Source organism: Nycticebus coucang, chromosome 8 (assembly GCF_027406575.1).
Source record: "Nycticebus coucang isolate mNycCou1 chromosome 8, mNycCou1.pri, whole genome shotgun sequence".
Taxonomy (NCBI): Eukaryota; Metazoa; Chordata; class Mammalia; order Primates; family Lorisidae; genus Nycticebus; species Nycticebus coucang.
Window position 1 is genome coordinate 128,504,816 of NC_069787.1, and position 22,837 is coordinate 128,527,652.

The 22,837-nt window shown below is 36.2% G+C and overlaps 1 pseudogene; it reads left to right on the forward strand.

The window, feature by feature from the left end:
* The first annotated feature begins 14,634 nt into the window (after positions 1-14,634).
* Positions 14,635-17,048, forward strand: LOC128591441 (kinesin-like protein KIF18A; annotated as a pseudogene).
* Positions 17,049-22,837: the final 5,789 nt, after the last annotated feature.

Below are 22,837 nucleotides of genomic sequence, written 5' to 3' on the forward strand. Positions count from 1 at the left end.
CCCCAACAACAACAACAACAAAAAAAGATAAATAACAAAATGGATTTATTCAGCTATTAAGGTGACTATACAGAATGTTTACATAAAGCTACAAGGCTTGAGTTTAATTTTTTATTTTAACTTAGGCTTAGCTATTCATATCCTAATTTTGGGTCTTTCTTCATTTGGAGTCTCACTGTTTTCCATCTTAACCTGTTGTCATCATTTTTCCTGGTTGACGACAGGTTTTGCAGAAGAGTGTAGCTTTACACTGTGTCCCAAATCACTCCGTTGGGGGTTGCCTGAGTCTAGGGTGGAAGTGGAATAACAGGGTTGATAACATTGTGCCTTCCCAGCTACACCTAGCTTGTTGGGAAACCACTGCAATTAGTCACCATCCACTTTCCCAGTCCCTGTGCTCAGTAAGACGTCTTTATTACACTTGCTGAAAATCTAGATCCTTTCCTCTGGGGTCTTTTCTGTCTTATAACCCAGAGCGAGAACATTCCTTTTTAGAATATCAGCTTTGTGCTCCCTTAGCTTGATTTCTCTGCTGCTACAGTCTCTCTGGCTTTTAGGTCTGCAAATAATTCTAGTTCGTGTCACTACGCAGTTAAAGAGTTCTTTTCACAGCCTACCATTGGTGATGTTGACCCCTCTGTTTCTCCTGTTGCTTATTAGTGCCTCTGGAATAATTTGTAATTCTTTAATTGGTTCCCCTACTCAATATTAACTAGTGAGCAACTATTATGTGCCAAGAGATAGGATGATGGGGCGCGCAATAAAATTAGTCACAATACACACAAACCCTGCCTCTGTGAAGTTTTTTGTGGGATAGAACTAGTAGCATTCTGAGATCTTTATTTACATCGGGAGACACTTTGTTTATTTAGGACAGGATTCAGTTTTTCCTGGGAAAGTGTCAAATATTGTTTTCTCTCCCAAGCAACAAACCAGGCAAACATTTTTTAGTATTTTTTGTGACACTTACTATCAAGCAAATACTGTACATTCTTAGAATTCCAAACGCCTCCAGTCTAACTAGAGCCCTGGTGTTGCATTACCAGGGCAGAATTTTAAATATTGAAATAGCAATTTGCTTTGTGTTTTCATCCAAATTATTAACTCTGAGGGCCTTCTTCAATCTTTATCCACATTGCCATTGTTTCACACACCTGCCATGTGGGCACCCCATACGGGCAATTAATTGTGAGGTAATAATGTGGTTAACCAATAATCTATATCCTAGATTGTTTATTCTCACATTTATTCTCATTACCAATCACTATGGGCTGCAGAATTTTAACCTAATGAATATTTCTCAACTCTATTACTTTCCTCTCCATTCTTATCTTGTCCCAAGATTAGGATTTAGTCCATGACTGTCCAGAACCTACAGTGTCTTATCCCTCACAATGATCATCCGTACAACCCCCGGGCAGTGTATTAAAAATAAAATTTAAGCTGTATTATTTCATATAGAAGGTTAGTGATCCTTTTGCTTACACTACAAGATTAGGTCCAAGCTACTTAACAGCCTGAGTACTAGTGTTGAGGTTCTGACCAGCCAAAGACCTCTAGGAATAGACGTATAGTCAAACAACATTATTAACATTGCAGCAGGGAAAACTATATATCCAGGGAACAATTCGAGGTCTCAGTAAAAGAGTGTGAGAAGAGGCTGGTTAAAGAATTTTATTTTGCTTCAGGAACTTTAGGGGTGAGTTTAAGAAAGCGGACAGTTTAATTTGGTTTGGATGTTGTCAGGAAGCACACTAAATATAAGAGTGGGTTTTAGTTAAAAAGCCACGGTCATTCATGTCAGCTAGAAAGGAAGATAGCTGGGCATTTTTTGTAGTTTGAGCTGTGCTTTTCTTTTTATCTCTGCTCAGACATAGTTACAGAACAATTTTGTTTTTGTCTCCTTTGTGTTAAAAAGCACCCATCTAATGTTGGTGTCCTGTGAATTCTTTATGATTTAGTAGAGAATGCTCTGCCAGGCCAGCCCCTAGATAACACTGACAGAGGCTGCTTTTATTCCTATATAAATTATTTGGAATTCTTGTGAAAGGGAAAAGCTGCCTTTATTCCTATATAAATTATTTGGAATTCTTCTTCTCTCTCATTTGTTTATTTATTCAATCATTTATATCAGTATAGATTCATGGGTATTTATTTACATAGGTTATAATAATATAACACTTCATTAATTTATTTGTTGCTCAAAATATTTTCCAGTTGGAAAGTTATTTCAGTTTGCTCCTGTGCATCTTTGATATATTTTAATCAGTGGTTTTGTTACTGAGTATATCCTCACTTTCTGGAACCTTAAGAAATTCTATACCCATTATATATATTTCCTGATCAGGAAAATATATAATGTAGAACAAACCATTTATCTAAGACGCTTAGTTTCTTTCTAGTGGAAACTGAGTTCTGTACTCTTTGTAATGGGTATAAAGTCCTCTCAGCTGCAGAGAAGGAAACACTTATGTGTATACCCCTACATACACGCATATACCTATACATATGTATATATGTGTGCTTACCTGTGCCTATTACTACATACACGCGTATACCTATACATATGTATATATGTGTGCTTACCTGTGCGTATTACTACATACGCGCATTTACCTATACAATGTGTATATGTGAGCTTACCTGTGCGTATTACTACATACACACGTATACCTATTCAATGTATATGTGTGTGCTTACTTGTGCGTACTACATACACGCATATACCTATACAATGTATATATGTGTGCTTACCTGTGCGTATTACTACATACACACATATACCTATACATATGTATATATGTGTGCTTACCTGTGCGTGTTACTACATACACGCGTATACCTATACATATGTATATATGTGTGCTTACCTGTGCGTATTACTACATACACGCATATACCTATACAATGTATATATGTGTGCTTACCTGTGCGTATTACTACATACACGCATATACCTATACAATGTACATATGTGTGCTTACCTGTGCGTATTGCTACATACACGCATATACCTATACATATGTATATATATATATATATATACTTACCTGTGTATATTAAACTGAACAAGAGTTCCTATTGATGTCTCACATGTTAATCCATTATATTACTCATTCTAACTTCCTCCCTTGCTTAAGTGTAAGTATCACTCGAAGAGTGGGCAATCCAACTCCCACCATCTGCTACATATTTCTGTAATTCTTAAATTCCTATATAAATGGATAGCAGTATCAAAATTGTTAACTTACAACCTTATGGGAAAACAACCTCACCAACTTTATGCAGAAGTCCCCAGACTTCTTGGGATAAAGAATTTGTTTCATAGAAGACAAACTTTCCACGGATGGGGAGGTAGGGAGGGGTGGGGGAAGAGGGGTATTAGATTCTCACAAAGAACAAGCAACCTAGATTCCACACATGCTCTTGATAGCAGGGTTCATGCTCCTATGAGAATGTGATGCCGCCATGGGTCTGACGGGAGTCAGAGCTCAGGTCCTGATGCGAGTCATGGGGAGTGGCTGTAAATACAGAAGAAGCTTCCCTTGCTGGCTCACCTCCCGCCATGCCGCACAGTTCTCAACAGGCCACAGATCAATACGGGTCTGGGCCGGGAGTTGGGGACTGAGGAATTAGAACACGGCTTTGTGTGCACTTCCAGACTCCACATGTTCTCATTACTGCAGTCAGTACCTTCCCCCCACTTCCATCATTGAGCTAGTTTCTGGTATTTGTAATATAATTTGATTCTTTTGTCACAGTTTCTGTTCCTTCATTAAATCTCTCAATTTCCTAAATAACTTTTTCAGTTTGGATATATTAACGTGTAGTTTTTGTTAAATAGTCTGTGAGTTTTGGCAAATGTGTAATGTCCTGTATCTACCATTGCAGAATCATTTAGAGCCGTTTCACTGCTTTAAAAATTCCTTTGTTTCACCTAATCCACCCACCTTGTTTCCCTAAACCTTTGGCAGCCATAAATATTTTACAGTATGTATAGTGTTAACTTCTCCAGAATCTCGTATAATTGAAGTCATACAGTATGTATCCTTTCAGACTGGCTTACTGCACTTACCAATAGTTAATTAATAGTTCTCTATGTCTTTTCATTGCTTAATAATTGATTCATTTTTACTGTTGAATGACATGTCTGTGTTTCATTGTATAGATGTACCAGAGTTCATTTATCTAAATTTGCCTTTTAAAAGATATTTTGGTTGTTTTGGTACTTTAGGTTGGATTAGAAACTTCTCTGTGTTTCTATAAGGTCATTATCATTCAAAGATCACCTGCTATTATAGTTATGCATTTATGATTCTTTTGCCTTATAATCAACTGTAAGCCTCTTAGAGACGTAGACCATGTCTAATACGTCTTTGCCTCCATGGCTCCTTACCTGAATTTTTAATAAATATTTTTAGTTGAATAAATTAAAGTGTATAAAATAATTTGTATTTTATATACATTATTTCATTTAACATCTATCTCACACACTCATAAATAGGTTAAATGTATCAGACCAAGGAAAGTACAAATCAGGATGCTTATTTTATAATTACTATATTCTGAGTTTAAAATATGAGGCCTCTTTTGTAATCATAGTCTACAATTTACATGAAAATGATATAAGTGAGGATTTGAAACTATTGAAAACAATCTATTTTAGTCTCTCTTCATCCAAATCATTGGAAATAATATAAAATAAACTAATACATATTAATGGAGTTAGAACTTATTTCCATTTAAAAATTAGTTATTCACTTAGCTTCTTATCCTTAAAAAAGTAATCTTTTTTTGATTGGATTTTTGGTGCCAAAAATATTAATCCTTTATATTTTAGACAGTTGTGAAATCTCATTGTCAGAACAAAGATGCATTCTCTTCTCTTTAACCTAGTTCAGCTAAAATTATAAGTCATCTGAAGATATAATAAACCATGTGATATTTTAAAGTCCCAGCTATAGAGAATGAAAGAAATAATTCACTTATCTATGAAGTATTCAGCCTTTCAAAAGAATTTTCTAAATTATCCAGATGTATACTTAAAATAGAGTGATTTATATAATCATTTGAGATCAAGCTTTCTATTTTATTCAGAACACTTAAAATTCTTTTTGTACGTCTCACTAATAACATAAAGATGACAGTGGAGTCTTGCTATTTGTGGGGGTTATGTTCTATAAAGTCACTGTGAACACTGAAGTAGAGAACCTTTGCTTCTAGGAAAAACACAGGATGAGGTTCCTGTAAGCCTCTGATAACAATATTTTCATCAACTAATCTATATAATCTTGTTTTTGTGTGTGTTTCTGTTTAAATATATCTTATTTGATATATATTGTTGGTTTAATGACATTGAACTTAGGGCCAGTGGTACTTACCTCATGCATGAACAGAACTTATGTGACATACATGTTTTCTTTATTAGGGACATCACATAGTTTTGGGCTTAGGAATAAAAGGCAAGGCTATATTGGGGGCCAGTTAAAAGAGGGGAGGCACACCACCAACAAAAAGAGCATAAAAATGCAAAAAAAGAAAACCTCAAGGCATTAATAGAATGCAGAAAGGACTCTTGTTTACAGTGTGTCAACTGAACAAAGGGACAGCGCAGCTCTTTGACTTCAGCTAGGAAGGTCAGAAACTTCAATTTTTTCTTGCACTGTCTGTGTCTGCAAATGACTGCAAAAGGGCTGTGAGTAATGACTTGGGGTAACATAAATTGTAGCAACTGTGCAAACTCACAAATAGAGAATCTGTGAAAAATGAGAGATGATTGTATTAAATGTAAGAGGCCCATATAATTTGCACATACATTGTTCAACTTGATTAAAATGCTTTCGTGCACATTGGTAATAAAATATCCAATATGAAATGTATGGTTTTCAGATCTAAAGGGCTGTTTCTTAAATGTAATATTTTCCATATTTCTTTAGAAAACTGGAAAAAGTTCTAAGTAATGATAGAAGTAATTTCTTATAAAAATGTCAGTAAGTGGCCAGGTATTGTCAGCAATTGATTGTGAGAGACAGTGTGATAGTTATGAGAAAAAAAAAAAAGTTTTAAAAAATACCACTACAATAATATCTCTCTGGAGAAAAATATGTCATGGTTAAAAGTCAACAGTGGAAAATACTCCTAAATGAATTGCTAAATCCTGTTGCATGGACTGTATATGTTCTAAGAATTCAGAAAAGGTGGCATCAATAAAGCTAGAGAACTCAGGTTTTGAAGGTACTGACTTGAACTAGATAATAAGAAACAGAAAGATAAGAATGAAATGAAAGCAGGGAAAGAAAGGGATTTCAAGGCCTCGGTATAGTGGAAGAAATAAAGTGGAGAGTTGGAAGCCATAGGGTGGCTTGTAGAAGTGAACAGAATGAGACGAGAACATCAGTTTGTAAGACAAAAACTGACAGATTGGAAGACGCTGCAGAGCGGTGGTGGTGGTGGTGGTTGAAAATCAGATGACAGTGAATCTTACATTTGGACGTGCGGATTCCATCTGATACGGGAATTTCACACTTCAGTAGGTCCTTGGTCTCAGGGATTCAAAGAATGAACCCACGGACCACAGATCAGTGCTAAGACAGGACTTTTATTAGAAGTTAGAAAGAATACAGGAAAGCACCAGAGCTTCTGGAAGGGGAAAGAGCTGAAGAACTCTCTCGGAAGTCTCCACGTGGGCTCTTTTATCTAGGGGTCTTAGGTCTAGAGGACTACACATGGTCAGCAGTTGGTGGATGGAAAAACTTCTCTTCAAAGTTAGTGAGTGCAATGACAAAGGAATGAATGCAGTTCCTCCTTCACTAGGGCCAGGTGATCAGGTCCTTTACGGTCTTTGTCCCTGAGAAGGGATTAGGGTGTGTGCTCCTACCCAAGGTGGAACCACCCCCAAAAACCATCTCAGGCTGCTTCGTTCATGGTCTTATCAAACCCCAGAAGGTGTATCCTAAACGGTGCATCTCAGAATGGGTACAGGCGAAACTTACTAAATGCAGAATACAAATGCTTACATACAGTAACTAAGAAAATGCCACAAAGGCTACATTGAACAGTTTGATGAGAATATTTCAGATTGTATATGAAACCTGCACGTTGTACCCCTTGATTGCACTAATGTACACAGGTATGATTTAACAATAAAAAAAAATAAAATAAAATATAGAAACCAAAAAGGCAGTCTTGTTTGTGCCTGGCAATGGGGCTCTGACCTCTGAGCTCACCTGGGTCTAGAGAATCGGGGGCTCCCTGTCCAGCCCTGAGTGGTGGAATCCTGTATCAGTTTGACTGGGGCAGTACTAAGTCTCTAGCTAATTATCCCTCAGTACTGAGAAATTAACTTCTGAGAATTCTAAGTGCCCCATGGATCAGCAAGTTTTCCAACATGGCTAATGGATACCAGCACTGTTTTCATCCTAGGGGCAGGAAAAGAACCATTTCAGGTAATTGGAAAGAGTGATGCTTAAAGGGATAATAATAATCAGCTGTACTCACAGGAAACCACAGGAAAGCCATAGTGTCATAAAAGGTCAAATGGTGTTCAAATAACTACATTCTAGAATAAAACCCAAGAATATTTATAAAAATACAAAAACATCCAAAATCCCCCAAATATAAAATATAACAACTCCTAGTATTAATCAAAGATTACCAAGCATACAAAGAAGCAGAAAAATACAATTAGGAAGAATAATCAATAAATGAGAACCCATCCTGAACTTCCACAAATGATAGAATTCGCAGACGTGGACGGTAACAGTTTTTAACTGGCAGCTGTATGAAGTACGAAATGAAGTATATTTCCACGACTGTTTAAAATATGATTTGTCAATAAACATTGCAAATGTGTTCACATGACTAAATATCAAACATTGACAGAGCAGAGCAACTTTATTATCAGTGTTAAAAAGTCCCTTATTTTAGATGTGTTTTGTAAAGTTTATATTATTAAGGAACGAAATTATTTTAGATTTTTGTTTAGGGCATGTGATGGATACAAAGGGTTTTAAAAATCTGGGGAGACCCAGAGAATGTTCAATCTATAACCTACAGATAGAAGTGGGTTCAGGGACGACATGTTATCAAAGTCAAAAAAAGAATTGTTGTAGACCCCTGCAGGGTGTCAGGGGTATAACCATGAAAAACTTTAAATTTGATTTACTCATTATAACAGTAAGGTTACAATGGGTGAGTCAGACTCTAAAGAAATATGATTCATAAGCATAAAAAAGCAATCACAGCTCATAGCAACTTCCTATGCAAACTTGGATTATACCCAACCTATGCAAGCTTGGGTTATAAATTTCAGCTATCTTTTCAGTTTTTTAATCCACAAGCAAGCTAGAAAAGAGCTTAGCTCTTGCAGGTGGGTGAGTAAGTCAGAGTTACAGATCTTATTTGGGTCTCTCATTGCTGTTTTATAATTCTGTACAAAGAGGCATTTATTACATAGGCACTTTGTAGTTGTCTTAGCTCTAGAGGATTTGTAAAAGCATCTCAATGAGCTTTTTTTTTTTTGTAAGTGAGACTAGATATTTAATTTCATGACTAGGATAGATAAGTGATAAGTGTTTTCTTCTGAATAGTGATCTCTCCCCTCCACAATATAAACATAATTTTAATGAGATATCTAAAATAAAGATTAACTAAGAGGCATAAAGTGCATCGGTGTTTCAACATTTCCCAATGAATTTTGATTTTTTCCTATTTATAGATGTGATTAACAAAATTTGAAGGAATACCAAGTATAATCATTGCAAAAATAATTACCCATGCTGCTATACTTGAGTGATAGAGGGTGATAGAGCATGAGCTACTCTTAAAAACATTGTCATTTGTACATGTAGAAATTCCTCTTTTTCTCTTTCATTGGTATAAACAATTCCAACAAGAGAGTCAACATTAAGTGGAAATGTCTCCGCCCTATTTTAGATCTTGTCCTTATTTTTTTTCTAGATTTTTTTTTTTTTTTTTTTTAGAGACAGAGTCTCATATTGTCACCCTCTGTAGAGTGCTGTGGCATTACAGCTCATAGCAACCTCCAGCTCTTGGGTTTAGGTGATTCTCTTGCCTTAGCCTCCCAAGTAACTGGGACTACAGGCACCTGCCACAACGCCCGGCTATGTTTTTTTTTTTGTTGTTGTTGTTGTTGTTGCAGTTTGGCTGGGGCTGGGTTTGAACCTACCACCCTCGGTATATGAGGCCAGTGCCCTGCTCACTGAGCCACAGGCACTGCCCGATCTTGTCCTTATTGATAATGTTACCTGGACATTCTGTCTGGGTCCTGTAACTTGATTTTTTTTTTTTTTATTGTTGGGGATTCATTGAGGGTACAATAAGCCAGGTTACACTGATTGCAATTATTAGGTAAAGTCCCTCTTGCAATCATGTCTTGCCCCCATAAAGTGTGACACACACCAAGGCCCCACCCCCTCCCTCCGTCCCTCTTTCTGCTTCCCCCCCATGACCTTAATTGTCATTAATTGTCCTCATATCAAAATTGAGTACATAGGATTCATGCTTCTCCATTCTTGTGATGCTTTACTAAGAATAATGTCTTCCACGTCCATCCAGGTTAATACGAAGGATGTAAAGTCTCCATTTTTTTTAATGGCTGAATAGTATTCCATGGTATACATATACCACAGCTTGTTAATCCATTCCTGGGTTGGTGGGCATTTAGGCTGTTTCCACATTTTGGCGATTGTAAATTGAGCTGCACTAAACAGTCTAGTACAAGTGTCCTTATGATAAAAGGATTTTTTTCCTTCTGGGTAGATGCCCAGTAATGGGATTGCAGGATCAAATGGGAGGTCTAGCTTGAGTGCTTTGAGGTTTCTCCATACTTCCTTCCAGAAAGGTTGTACTAGTTTGCAGTCCCACCAGCAGGGTAAAAGTGAAAAGCTTCTGTACAGCTAAGGAGACAATAACCAAAGCAAAGAGACAACCTACACAATGGGAAAGGATATTTGCATATTTTCAATTAGACAAAAGCTTGATAACTAGGATCTATAGAGAACTCAAATTAATCCACATGAAAAAAGCCAACAATCCCATATATCAATGGGCAAGAGACATGAATAGAACTTTCTCTAAAGATGACAGACGAATGGCTAGCAAACACATGAAAAAATGTTCATCATCTCTATATATTAGAGAAATGCAAATCAAAACAACCCTGAGATATCATCTAACCCCAGTGAGAATGGCCCACATCACAAAATCTCAAAACTGCAGATGCTGGCGTGGATGTAACTTGATTTTTAATGCTGATCCCATCTTGCTCAGTTGAAGTGAAATGACACATCACAGTTTAATATGAACCAATACAGTGACAGCTTAGCTTGGAATTTTGTAATCTCTCTTCGTCGGCAGATCATGCTCAGGTACCTCAAAATTTTTGTAAGAATTTACTTATTATTGTTTTTCCTTTCACAGCAATATAAAAGAATATTGGAAACATTCTGAATCCTCATGATAAGCACTTTGGAAGTGAGTTGCCATGTGATTTTAGGGCTATATTTGTCATTTTCTTGCTGCAAATTGATGCTAAGGGACTATTAAAGTGACATCATCTAGGATGTGTTGCTTCCCAAACGGGAATCTTCAGATGCATTGTATCTGTTGAGGGATTTTGAGCATCTGTGATTTCTAAGTTGCTTTACTGCATACACACGTACACACTCACTCACTCTTGATCAAGAGCATCAGTTAGCTCCTGATTTATAAAACTGGATGTCCTAATTATAAACATGGATGTCAAAATGCTATTAACTGTAGGACCCTGTTAAACATGCTTCTCATTCTTCTCCAAATTTCCACAGATCTATTTGGAGAGAAAAGCAGAATATCCATAATGTGCAGGAATGCTGGCAAAAACTTATTAAAAAAATTGATTTTAAAATGTAAAGTGTCCTGATATCTATTAAGTTGTCTTTATTAAAATGCAAAGTGCGCTAAGTAAGACAATAATGGTATTTGCATGGATGAACAAAGTAAAAATCATTTCTCCAAATAAAGGATAAAGTGTGGACTCATGTAAGATCCGAGTTCAAATTCCAGGCTTATTTCCCTTGGCTTGTGAACAGTGCTTGCATTTCTCAACTGCAATGTTCATATCTTAAAGTATTTGGTTTAGAGCGCTTCTTAATTGTTAGATGACAATGATATGAATTGGACATCTATGCTAATTTTGCTCAAAATGTCCTAATGTTGCACAAATCCTTGAAACTGGTTGTTTTCTACCCAGATAACCCCCAATTCCTTCTGGTGTGTACAATTCTTTTGGGTGATAATTAGGAGGAAGAGAGCTATTTTAGCAAAAGTCTGATCTTGTTGCTCTGACTCCCCACCAGCTGGTAGAGACCCCAAGGACATTGTATTTCCATGATTTACTGTTCTTGGTTTCCTTCCAGTCATTGGTTTCAGTGGGTAAAGTTGGCTACCCAGGATAGACATTCAGCACTATAATTAGTTTATATATATATATTCATACTGACCTTAACCACTGTGAGTGAAAGAAACAACAAATTGTGTCATACCAAGAGATGTTTTAGCATTTCTGCTGAACCTGACTCCTTAACCCTTTCATAAATAATTCAATCAATGCCCTTTTATCTTCACTCTTTCTGTGGCACAATCTCTCTCTCTCTCTCCGGATCTTTTCCCATGGTAAGGCTAGACTATCTCTAAATGCTACTTATTTAATTTGTGTGTCATTTTTCTTATAATATTATCTTTATACAGTGGCAATCTACTGCCGTGGCAATCGGGAGTGGCAGCATTTTGTTTGTTTCTTCACAAGGTTTTCATAACCCCTAAAACATTCTCACATTTTCTGTCTTATTCCTCTGCTAATTATTGGTTCATTTTTTTCCCACATTAATTATATAAATTCTCTTTCTCATCAATATTCTGCATCCATTCTATCTTTAACAAGTGTCAACTATATTAATTTAGAGTCAACAAGTTACAGTGAAAAATTCAAAATAATTTCACTGGTGTATTTTTATAGAAATACCTGATGTCCCTCAGAAATGAGAAATAACATTGTTAAGGTAACACAGTAGATTTCAGGTTGATATAATCTGCATTTGCAGCATAGGTTATACAAATACTACACATAGATAAATCCAGGCATGAAAGTGATTTAGTGTGCATCACTTAGTTGCAGGATTGTAAACACTTTCAGATATAAATCATAATGTGTGTCTATTTGAACCATAGCTTAGTATTCTTTCAATGTCAATGTTAGGATGAATGAACTATTTTCATTTGCTTATTTATTTTTATTTCTTAAGTTTCTGCTGTATCAGGGCCTAAGAAAAATGACAAGAATTCAAAAGGGAAGTAAGACAAAAGTCCTACTTTTTAAAAAGCTAGATTTAGTTGGCAAGTATAATCATCTATTTCCTTAATTATTAAAGTATTATTTTTATTCTACTGATTTAAAAATAACTATCTTAAAAATCAAGTATTTTCCTTGTTTTAGAGTCAAGGAAATACTTCTTTATAGTGCTCTTTGGCAACTTAAATGCTCTTGAGGCTGGGTGACAAGGAACCTAATCTTTTTTTTTTTAATTTCTATTTTTTTTAAATCATAGCTGTGTACATTAATGTAATCATGGGGTACAATGTGCTGGTTTTATATACAATTTGAAATATTTTCATCAAACTGGTTAATAGTCTTCATGGCATTTTCTTAGTTATTGTGTTAAGACATTTATATTCTACATTTAGTAAGTTTCACATGTACCCTTGTAAGATGCACCACAGATGTGGTCCCACCAATCTCTCCCTCCTCCCAACCTCGCCCCCCATCCTTCCCCTTCCCTTTCCCCATATTCTGGGGGATATAATTGGGTTATAGCTTTCATCTGAAAGCTATAAATTAGTTTCATAGTAAGGAGCCTAATCTTACTAGGGATCTGGTATGAAATTTTTAGGGAGGGCGGCACCTGTGGCTCAGTCGGTAGGGCGCCGGCCCCATATACCGAGGGTGGCGGGTTCAAGCCTAACCCCGGCCAAACTGCAACCAAAAAATAGCCGGGCGTTGTGGCGGGCGCCTGTGGTCCCAGCTGCTCGGGAGGCTGAGGCAAGAGAATCGCTTAAGCCCAGGAGTTGGAGATTGCTGTGAGCTGTGTGAGGCCACGGCACTCTACCGAGGGCCATAAAGTGAGACTCTGTCTCTACAAAAAAAAAAAAAAAAAAGAAAAGAAATTTTTAGGGACAGACAGAAAATCTATCTTTATGAAAAAATGTCGCTGGGTGTATCTTACATACATTATTGGCCTGTGTGTACATATTGACAAGTTAACTCCACGTTGATGTTAAAGAGATTAGTAGAGACTTTTCTAAAGTGTCTTCACACAAGGAACCCAACTCCTTCTTATTTCCAGAGTGGTGACCACATCAAAACCACATGGTGCCTACCCTTAAAGCCATTTGTGTGTCTTCTGAGACCATTGTTTCAATCTTCACATAATATATGTAATAAGGCATGTAAGGGGAGATTAAAATAAAAAATTAAACACTAAGTCAGAATTTTCTTCATTTGTGAAATACAGAAATTGTAAATAAAAAGGCTTTTTAGCTGTTCTAACGTATCTTCTTTCTGAAATGGAGAAAATGCTGCCCTTTGTTATCCTGACCTCAAATCAAATGACTTGCAAAATATATTATTATTGAAAAAAGAATTATCCCTATGACCATTAGGATTTTCTTAAAATGAGATTTTGTCTTTAGAATAAAGTTGTATTACATTTCATCCTTACTAAGCAATTTATTTCCATGACTAATGAGCATTTGAATCCCTACGTTGGGAGGAAGCCATATTTTAAGATGGCTGGAAAAAACTTATCAGTCTATCACACGGCTAATGCTACTCTTTGCAAAGGCTTAAAGAAAAGTTTTGATTAAAAGTATATGTAAACTCCTTTCTGGTTAGTCCTTTGTAAATTTAAGCCTATAAACGTGATTGAGGAATTGTTCAGCTTGTTTTTCATCCTACACCCGTTACCCCTCTAGCATTTCCTCAGGCTCTGCACTAATGGTGCCACTCAGTGACATCCCGAATTCTCATTCATCTTAGGAAGTCTTGGTCTTTTGTGACTGGGCTATGAAGAGTTATATGCCCCATGACATTTTGATGGAACCCTTTGACTTTTGCAACTTCTTTGACTAAAGCATTTTGATGTCGTGAGGTTTTTGACGAGCCATTTTGATGTGCAATTTTAACCCAGGATTGTTTTAGACATGGCTTAGAGAAGAAACTATTACCCTTTCAGCTTTTATTATTGTCAGTTTTTCCCTATCACTGAGCTGACCTCACCCTGCAAGGAGAGTAAGGGATAGAACGGGCTTTGCACAGAAAGCCGGCATTGCGGTTGGAAGGAAGTTTCGGCGCAGGGCTTGAAAAACTGGGGAGGACGAGTTTGAACCTCCTGGAGGTGGACATTCAAGTGAGGTGGTCATTTTAAGCTCTCCTGGGTCTGAGAAATATTCAAGCATATATATGTAAACAGGAGTCAAATAATCAACAATGTCTATCACTGAGGAAGGTCTGTGTCACCACATGAAAGTAGTTGTTCGTTACTTGTTTATGGTGCTATTGAAGCTTGGAAGACGCACACAATGCTAGAGTCATCTACTGGACCTGGAGTGATGTACCTAACAATGGTAGGCCTTTACAAGTCCATGGATGCCATGAAAGAAGACAAAGTGTGCAGCACAGCTGTTTCTCATCTGGAGATGGGTAACGAACAGATTCGTGACCTCTTAGTAAATTCAGGGCCACTTGCTGTCTGGGAAGATGCCAGAAAAGGGGTAGTCCTTCAGGGACTTTCTTTACACCACCCCAAATCCTCAGAAGAAATTTTACAGTTATTGGATAATGGAAACAAACACAGAACACAATACCCCATTGATATGAATGCTGCATCTTCTCGTTCTCGTGCTGTTTTCTAGAGAAAGAATCAGCATATTCCTTACAGAAATAGTAAGCTTACTCACTTGTTAAAGGATTCTCTTGGAGGAAACTGTCAAACTATAATGATAGCTGCTGTTAGTCCTTCCTCTGTATTCTGCGATGACACATATAATACTCTTTTTTTCTTTTCTTTTTCTTTTCTTTTTTTTCTTTTTTTTTTTTGAGACAGATCCTCAAGCTGTTGCCCTGGGTAGAGTGCCATGGCATCACAGCTCACAGCAACCTCCAACTCCTGGGCTCAAGCGATTCTCCTGCCTCAGCCTCCCAAGTAGCTGGGACTACAGGTGCCAGCCACAATGCCCAGCTGTTTTTTTGGTTGTAGCCATCATTATTGTTTGAAGGGTCTGGGCTGGATTCAAACCCGCCAGCTCAGATGTATGTGGCTGGCGCCTTAGCCGCTTGAGCCACAGGCGCCGACCTATAATACGCTTAAGTATGCTAACCGCGTGAAGGACATTAAATCATCTTTGAAGAGCAATGTTCTTAACCTCGATAATCATATAACTCAGTACGTAAAGACATGTAATGAGCAGAAGGCTGAGATTTTAATTGCTAAAGGAAAAACTACAAGTTTATGAAGAACAGAAAGCCTTTCCTAATGAAAATGACAAAGCAAAGATAATGATTTCAAACCCACAAGAAAAAGAAATAGAAAGATTTCAAGAAATTCTGAACGGCTTGTTCCAGAATCGAGGAGAAATCAGACAAGAATATCTGAAGTTAGAAATGTTACTTAGAGAAAATGAACTTAAATCATTCTATCAACAACAGTGCCATAAACAAATAGAAATGACGTGTTCTGAAGACAGTAGAAAAGGCCGCTTGCAAGCAAGATCATAGACTTAAAATGTTAAAAACTCGTCGTTGCCACCTGGAGAGAAAGAGGAAGGAGGAGCTGAAGCAATTTGATGCAAATACTAATTGGCTCTGTTGCGTGGAAAATGAAATAAGTCTCTTAGGTCAAAATGGTCATATTCCAAAGGAACTCAAAGAAGATCTTCACTGTCACCTTTTGCATCTCCAGAACAAGGATTTGAAAGCACAAATTAGGCATATGATGGATCTCACCTGCCTTCAGGAACAACACAGGCAGACTGAGGCAGTATTGAATGCTTTACTTCCAACCCTAAGAAAACAATACTGCACATTAAAGGAAGCTGGCCTGTCAAATGATGCCTTTGAGTCTGACTTCAAAGAAATTGAACATTTGGTAGAGAGGGAAAAAGTGGTGCTTTGGGCTGACCAAACTATTAACATCCAAAGCCAAATGATCTACCAGGGATTTCTGTACTTATGACCTTTCCACAACTTGGAGCAGTTCAGTCTACTCTTTGTTGCGCATCTTAAGTGAATCTAATCTGCTTAAAATTCCACAAAAAAGAACTCGGAGAAAAGTAATGTTGTCTCCCTTGAAAGCACAACATGCTCAAAAGTCCCTACCATTTGAAAGTAGACAACTCAATGATTCTCTCAGCAAAGAGCTTCAGCCTATTGTGTATACTCCAGAAGACTGTAGAAAAACTTTTCAAAATCCATCTGCAGTGACCCTAATGAAACCATCATCACATATTACAAGTTGTCAGGCTGTCAGCTCAAATCTAAGCAGTAATAATTCTCTGACGATGTTTTGTGAAGTAAACACCCCTCCTAATAGGGGAACAAAATGTGGACAGAAGATTTGGACTCTACATTTACTATTTGTGAAGACACCAGGAGCTTGACGAGTAAATTACCTGAGCAAGAATCACTACCAAACAACAACAAAAACATTTTACAGCAGCTTGAACCTTCCTTATCAACTAAGCATTCTATGCCTATACCAAGCGCAGTGCCATCCTACATGAGGATGACTGCTGCTGCCAAAAGGAAACGAAAATTAACAAGTACATTAACTGCTGATGTTAATTCTGGATTTGCCGAACGTGTTCGACGAGATAATTCAAGCGATAAGCACTTACAAGAAAACAGACAAATAGAATATAAAAGAAACGTCTGTAAAATAAGCCCACGCATGATTAGAAAATTTGGAAGAAGCATTTCTAAAGAAAATCTAAGATAAGTCACTTCAAAATCAAGGAAAATGAAATTGATCATTTTTTTCTGTATCCCCTTTTAGAAATGTATTTAAAATCTTTGAAAGAAGACCCATCTTAAAATTAAATGTACCCAAATACTTTAAGCAGAAATTGAAACTCTTTATTTTTGTCTTTTATATTCTAAACAAATCTAAAATTGCAACAGAAAAGGTTATGTTCTAAGTTTTTAAAATTGTTGTTACTAAGTTGTTACTCTTTAAAATCTCTAAGTCAGCATAATGACAGCATAATTTTATAATGCTACAAGCTCATTACTACATTTTAGAAAATAACAGTGAGTTAAATTATCATTTTTTTTAAGTAAAAATTTAGAAGTGGTAAAACTATGACCCAAGAGGTATTTGGTCATCTAGTATTATGTTTCTATACATTAGTTTCATAATATATGTGAATTTTCTCTTCAAAAATACTTTGATGTGCAAGTGTAGATATGTGTGCCCATGAAGTTGTAAATATTATTTAAATAGTTGTCATGTTTCTTGCTACTTGATATGTTAAAGGTGTAGATTTAAAAAAAAAAAAGAAAGAAAAACTGGGGGGGAGGCCCAATCCAAGTCAAATTTTATATATCTAAGAGACAATAACGTTCTTTAATATATCATGATATCCATCAATTAAAATTAATACATGAATATTAAGCATGGAATATTGTGTAACCTTAAAGAAAGATGGAGACTTTACCTCTTTCATGTTTACATGGATGGAGCTGGAACATATTCTTCTTAGCAAAGTATCTCAGGAATGGAAGAAAAAGTATCCAAGGTACTCAGCCCTACTACGAAGCTAATTTATAGCTTTCACATGAAGGCTATAACCCAACTATAGCACAAGAATATGGGGAAAGGGCCAAGGGAGGGGAAGGGAGGGGAGAGGTTAGTGTGGAGGGAGGGTAATGGGTGGGGCCACACCTACGGTGCATCTTAGAATGAGTACAGGGGAAACCTACTAAATGCAGAATACAAATGTCTACATACAATGACTAAGAAAATGCCATGAAGGCTACGTTGAACAGTTTGATGAGAATATTTCAGATTGTATATGAAACCAGCACATTGTACCTCTTGTTTGCACTAATGTACACAGCTATGATTTAACAATAAAAAAAAATAAAAATAAATAAAATTAATACATGCACATTCTCCCTGGAAGCACCTGTGTCTGTCTATATTTGCTTTATCTCAATATTTCTGTTTTTTTCTCATAAATTATAAAACCCATGGAAAAGTAGGATTTGACGCAAAACTTACCTAAATGGCCCTGTAAACCAGTTTTTAATTCATTTTTAACAACTAATCTCATTTTAGTGACTACATATAATATGGAACTTCTTTTTTTTTTTGAGACAGAGTCTCACTATGTCACCCTTGGTAGAGTGCCATGGCATCACAGAACACAGCAACCTCATACTCTTGGGCTTAAGCAATTCTCTTGCCTCAGCCTTCCAAGTAGCTGGAACTACAGGTGCCTGCCACAGTGTCTGGCTAATTTTTGGTTGCAGTTTTTATTGTTGTTTAACAGGCCCCGGCTGGGCTCGAACCCACCAGCCTTGGTGTGTGTGGCTGGTGCCCAACTCACTGAGCTATGGGAACTGAGCCACCAAACTTCTTTAAACTGAAAACTTGGGATACAAATCTGATATTCCCCCAAGACTAACATACATTAAAAAGTAACATATTTTTATTTTGTCTGATTATAGAGGTAATAGCTAATTATAAAAATTTGTAAATAAAGTATAAAGTAGAACCCCTTGATACTCAAGGTCTGGGCTCGAGATATTTCTAATAACAAGTAACAAGATCTAAATCTAATGCATTAACAAGCTTATTTTTTTCCTGCTATATTAAAATGACTAAATAAAAATGGCTGTAAAATTTATTCTTTCAAAATAGTCAAGTAAAAAATGATTGCTTATTAAAAGTTGGACATTTAAAGAGGTAATTACTGTTGAATTACTTCACCTTTCTCATTTTTCCTATGTAAGTTTTATTAAATCCTATATCTGGTTTCATTGAAGTATGAAAGGTAGCTGGATGGTCTTGTATCAATGTCATTATGGTTCAGAAAAGGGATCGCAAATGCTATGTAATCAGTCCCCACAGATAGCAAAACCTACCACATTACTTGACTGGATTCTTGAGAATTGAACTAAAAGAAGCAGGCCATCTTTTTAAATAATTGTCAGATCTTATTGCTTGTGTCTAGGTTTGGAAGAGAGGTGAAATAGAAAGGAGTTGGAAAGATTTTGTAGAAAGAGATATGGGATACATAAAATTCAATAAATCCTTATTCCCCTGGGATAAGCATGAGGCCTTGACTACTCCCAGGACTCTGGTGTGCTGTCAGTAAAGTCTACCTAGGAAGTGAAGACACACTAATCTCTCCTGCCCTGGCTCCTTTCTTGCAAAAGGAAAGCTGTAAATACTGAAGGAGTAGCATGTGTGTTTGAGTGTGGTATATGGTGGAAAGTCCTTGATGATAAAAATTATTTATTTTTTATTTGTTTAAAAAAAAAAGAGTTGTTGAAAGTTAGTGACTGTACATGTCACCTGAGCACTCCTTGATTGACAGAGTAGAACCTGAAGTTATGTCTTCCTTAGAGATATCTAACCTCTTCGTGACATTCCTTTTTCTTATCAATATTCTTTTATTTTATTTTAATTTTTTTCTCGTAGCTATAGGTTTTAATACCTTGGAATAATGGTATTTTTTTCTCTGGCAAGACTGTCGCTGGACACATAAACACATGCACACAATTGACCATCACCCGTATCCTGTCCTGTCTCTCTCTGGGGATTTGTCACACATTAGGTTGTAACACAGAATACAAAAATAAGATGGTTAATTCTCTGACAGCTCATTTTGTTTGGAATAAATTCCTATAGGTGGAATATAAATTCTTACTACACAAATAAATGAACAAAAGCCCTAAAACAGGAAGAATGTGAGCTTCTGATAGATGATGAGTTGTCCTTTGTATGGCCTGAAATATTGACTTAGGCATCAACGTTACCTTCAGTTCTGAGGTAAATTTTAGTATAGATAAAAATAAGTAAAGATAATCTAGGCTGGCAAATGTCTGGGTAAAAGCAGTCTAAATACAAGAAACATGGTTGTGTTCTTGAATCATTAATTTTCCTTTTTAGTCTAGCAATCTGATTCTCTGAAGGCCTTAGTATATGCATTTATACTAAACGAGACTAAACCACTTATATTCCGACGTCTGTTTTGTTTCCTCCATAGGCATAAGGAAATCAACCTAAAAGAAGAGGTGAGTGGGAAATTCGGGGCGAGAGGAGTCAGTAGCTGAAGTCAGCCACTTCAGTGTGCTTTGACACCTACTACTAGGTCAAAAATAGAAGGCATTTCCCTGATGAGTAGAGCATTTTTCTGTTTATTGGCCATTCACCATATCTTCTTTTTAAAGGCTTCTGTTCATGTTTTCTGTCCTCTTTTTATGGGTTTGTTTGATTTTTTTTCTTGTTAATTTCTTTGAGTTCTTTATATCAACACTTTATCAGATAGATCACATTGCAAATAATTTTTTCTCCCATTCTTAGGTTGTCTATTCAGTCTATTGATTTCTTGGCTGAACAGAGCTTTCTAATTTAATCAGGTCTCATGTGTTAATTTTTCTTGTGCTGTGATTGGCTTTGGGGTCTTCTTCCTAAATTGTTTTCCAAGGTCAATATCTATAGGAGTTTTTCAAACATTTTCTTCCAGAATTCTTATGCAGTAGAACTTCTCTCAGCTAATCATCCAAGGGAGTGTAAAAAGTTGGTCATCATACAGAGATGGTCAACATAAGGAACCAGACCTACTATACTGATATGTGTGTGGTACATGTTCAGTGTATAAAACTTAGGTCAACGTAAAGAAGGAGTCAATCTAGGGAGGTGGTCAACTGTAGAGGTTCTACTGTGGTTTCATGTCTTAGGTTTAAGACTGTTATCCATTGTGAATCAATTTTTGTGAGCAATGAGAGGTAAAGATCCTGCTTCACCCTTCTACGTGTGGCTATCCAGGTTCCTGAGCACCATTTATTGAATAGGGATTCTTTTCATCAGTGTGTATTTTTGTCTGCTTTGTCAAAGAACAGATGGAAAGATGAGAATGGTCTTATGTCTGAGTTCTCTGTTCTTATCCATGGGTCTATGTCTCTGTTTTGTTTGTTTTTTGCCAATACCATGCTGTTTTGGTTACTGTAGCCTTATAGTATAGCTTGTAGTCTAGTAAACCGATACCTCTAGATTTTTTCTTATTGCTTTGGCTGTTTGGGTTCTTTACTGGTCCCATTTGCAACATTAAACTCTTTTTCTTAGTTCTTAAATAAATGACATTGAGATGTTAATGGGGATTGAATTCCCAAGAATTTATATGTTGGGTAGTGTATCCATTTTAACAATGTTGATTCTGCCAACCACGAGCATCATAGATTTTTCCATCTGTTTACATCTTTTGTGATTTCCTTCCTCAAGGTCTTGTATTTCACTCTGTAGAGGTCTTTCATCTCCTTAGTTAAATATATTCCTCTGCATTTATTTTCTTTGATGCTATTGTGAAAGGTATCACATTTTTGATTCTCAGCTTGCTTGGGGCATACATGAATGCTACTGATTTGTCTACATTGATTTTGTAAACTGACACTTTGCTGAATTTATTCATCAATTCTAGGAGTCTCCTGTCAGAAGCTCTGGAATTTTCTACATATTAGATTATATCATCAGCAAGGAAAGATAGTTTGATCTCTTCTTTCCCATTTGGATACCATTGATTTTCTTCTATCACGTTATTGGTCTGACTAGGACTCTAGCACTCTGTTGTATAGAAATGGTGATAGTGGGAAATCTTGTCTTGTTCCAGCTCTAAATAGAAAAGCTTTTACTTTTTTCATGTTTGGTATGATGCTAGTTGTGGGTTTGTCATATATGTTTTTATGATTTTAAGGTATGTTCCATCTATGCCTATTTTTTTTTTAGAGTTCTTATCATAAGAAAGTGCTGATTTTTTTTCAAGTGCTTTTTCTGTATCTATTAAGATGATCATATGGCCTATATTTTGTATCTGTTTATGTGGTGTACCACATTTATAGATTTGCGTATGTTGAACCATCCTTGAATCCCTGGAATTAAGCCCACTTGGTCACAGTGGAATATTATCTTTTTTAATGTGCTGCCAAATTTGGTTTGCTAAAATTTTATTGAGAATTTATCATCTATATTCATAAGGGATATTGGTTTATATCTGTTATTGGTCTATAGTCTGTTATGTCCTTTCCTGGCTTTGGTATGAAAGGTGATACTGGTTTTGTAGAACAAGTTGGGGAGGGTTCCTTCCTTCTTGATGTTATAGAATAATTTATTTAGTATGTGTACTAGTTTTTCTTCATATGTCTGATTTATTCATGTGTGAAGCCATCTGATCAGGAAATATTTTTGTTGGAAGATTTTTTTTTTATTGTTGCTTCAATTTCAATACTTGTTTAGGATTTCTATTTTTTCCTGATTGAGCTTGGGGCTATTGTGTGTTTCTAAGTATTTTTCCATTTCCTCCACATTTAAATTTATGAAAATAGAGTTTTTTATAATATTCAGAGATGATATTTTATAATTCTGCAGTATTGGTTGTGATTTCTACTTTTTTATTTTTGATTGAGCTTAATAGAGTCCTTTCTTTTCTACTTATATTTAGTCTAGTGAGAGGCCTCTTAATTTAGTTTATCTTAAAAAATAAAAAACCCAACTTTTTATTTCAT